Genomic DNA, 2,699 nt, shown 5'->3' with positions numbered 1-2,699 from the left:
AACGGAACAAACATTTTTAAGGTCCTAATTCTAGTCTGACATGTGGACTCACAAGGGATCTGCATCTATTTACCGCCATGTATATAAATTAATTCACTCAGGAAGGTTTGCTACAGGAATGAATAATTCATGGCAGAAGCACTCGCTGATTACATAAAAACCCTGCTAGTGACTCGCCGCTACCAAGAAAGCTTTAATTTCACCTCCTCCTCTGATTTACAGTTGTTTAACCTTTAATTGTTGAACAAAATGAGGGTAAACTGATGCTTACATTACTATCTAATAAGCAAGAACATCCCGCGGGTGACCGGGGCTGCGAGTGGGGCAGGTTCTGGTGGGTCCAGCTCTGCGGCCATCACCCTGCCTCAGGGCTGCCCTGACCGACAGCTCCTGCAAAAGGTCTCGTGGGGGCTGTTTTACCCCCTGGGGGACAACACCTTTTGCCACATCTTTTCTCCCCCCCAAGAAGACTTCCCGTGGAAGCCCAAGTGGCACGAGCTGATGCCAACCGGTTTGATGTCAAGGGAAGATGCCGGCATCGGACTCTGGCCGAGCGCCAGAGGGGTTGCGCTGGAGGACCACAGTCCTGCACCAAAACCTTCCCACTCTACACCTAGAAAACGAACTCATGGCTTAGTTAGAGCTCAGACACAAGATACACAGTTTTGCTTGCTTTCTGCGTCAGACCCCAGAATATGTATTTCCCTTGCAAGCGAGTGCATCTGGCAGGAAAGAAGTAGAAAGTAAAACAGCACAAACAAAACAAAAAATCCCAACAAAAAACCCTTTAAAACACTAAAACCCATTACATTTTCTAATTTTACACGAGAGCTGCATTTGCACAACCAAAGAGGTGAGAAACAAGTACTTTGGAATACCGACATGCTTTTCACTGTAAAACCCACTTTCCTCCAAGCTCAGCAGACGTGCAAAAACAGGCTGAGAAGTGGCAGCGAGGGTTTGCATTCAGAACACGGCAGTGCAGACTACAGACATCTATTTACATCGCTTTAAAAATTAAGTGAATTATCACCTCCTGATCCCAGGAGTCCCGAGCAACTTGAAAACTGCCTTAACCGTTCAGACGTTTGGCTGAGCTAAATGGATCCTCCTGCCGTTTGGGGGTTTTGAGAACGGCTAAAATTTCGTATGAGCTGGAAAAGTATCGACAGCAACCACTGGGGCTTTGGAAAATACCATTTTAAATGGTTTCAGAAACAAGGAGAGGAGCAGAACTGGCCTGGCAGTGGGCACAAAATATTATTCCAGGCTTGTGCTGTTTCGCTGTGAAGCCCTCGCCAGCTCTGTCCACCCCAGACCCAGGTTGTGGTTTCTGATTGAGTTACGAGGTAAAAGCCTCCCCCCGCAGGAAAGCAGAGCTCTAATCCAGCAAGGCAGAGCTGCTATTTCAATAAAACTGTTGAGAAAAACACGACTGCTGTGTGCCAACAACCGCGAGTGCTGCACAGAGGGAGGAACCCACCCACAAGTCTATTAGCCAAATACATGATAGAGAAATAAAAGCACTTAATGAACAGAACCCTTGCAGACAAGTGGTGTAAAGAAGAAGAAAGAAACCCTCTGATAATGAGGTCTGTGGAAGGAATGAACCTGTTAAAGAATCCATCTCCTGTGCAGCAACTGATGTCAGCGTAACGCACGCTGAGATGTCTTCTGCGAGGACGAGGCACATGTGTGCTGAATGGGAACGTTATCTAAGGTTTGGTCTCTGATGTTGGGCTTAATTCTCAACATCCTCTAGCTTGCAGGTCTGTTTCTGCAGAGGAATGATAAGGACCTCAAAAAGACCTGAAGAGAGAGCTCATTTACCTGGAGACAACGAACAGCAAAGCTGTAATTGTATAATCATACCGCTGCAACTGTGCTGGCATAAGAAAGCCACGCCGGCACTCCGAGCAAGCAACTCCTCCTTGGTGTAGCTTACATTGCTTTCAACGCTGCATAATTAAGCTGTATAAAGATACATGCCCAAATTATTTTGTTACACCAGAACAGCCACATGGCTCCAGATGATTTCCCACGGAGAGTACCTCCAGGAGGTAAAAAAATTCCATCGAAATATTACCCACTTTTGGCAGTCACGGTGTAAATGCGTCGTGTCATGAGAACCACACATTCATCCCCATCTCTCTGCTGCCAGAAGCAGCAGCCTCAGAAGAGGTGGCCTCTTTAGGTGTGCCAGATACCGCACGTTCCCCTCCCCAGCGAGAGCTGCTGACCCCGTACCTGTATCCCTGCTCCTTCGGGGACTGTTATCTTCCACACGCAGTTGAGGCTATTCAGGTAGGGCTCAGGGAAGCCGGGGGACAGGATGGTCCCTTTGCGCTCAGTCAAATTTCCACCACACGGTACTGCAATAAGCAAAGTAACGCTTGGACACAGAAGGATGTGGCTTTACACTAAAACAGCCTCTTTAAAACATCCATCCACGGACAAAAAAGCAAGCAGAACTGGCTCACGACTGAAGGATAAGATCTGTACGAATAATCCTCTTTTTGGTAACTCTCTCCTACAGCTTCTAACACAAGCAGCGCAAATCCTTAGCTGGGGGAACCCCGGGCAGAGCAGCCCACGAGGCTGGTTCTTTAGGCACCGCTCTCCTCCAAAGAAGGTGAACACAGCTTTCAGACAGCCCTAACTTATTCTAGGTGCTGCCCCCCATCTCACAACCAACTCCC

General features: G+C 47.8%; 1 pseudogene; it reads right to left on the bottom strand.

Moving 5' to 3' along the window:
• LOC104276269 overlaps nucleotides 1-2,372 on the bottom strand; it is a 62,159-nt pseudogene extending 59,787 nt beyond the window's left edge.
• Nucleotides 2,373-2,699: the final 327 nt, after the last annotated feature.

This window comes from Apaloderma vittatum, unplaced genomic scaffold, assembly GCF_000703405.1.
Source record: "Apaloderma vittatum isolate BGI_N311 unplaced genomic scaffold, ASM70340v1 scaffold7017, whole genome shotgun sequence".
Taxonomy (NCBI): Eukaryota; Metazoa; Chordata; class Aves; order Trogoniformes; family Trogonidae; genus Apaloderma; species Apaloderma vittatum.
This window is presented reverse-complemented; position numbering and strand designations above follow the sequence as displayed.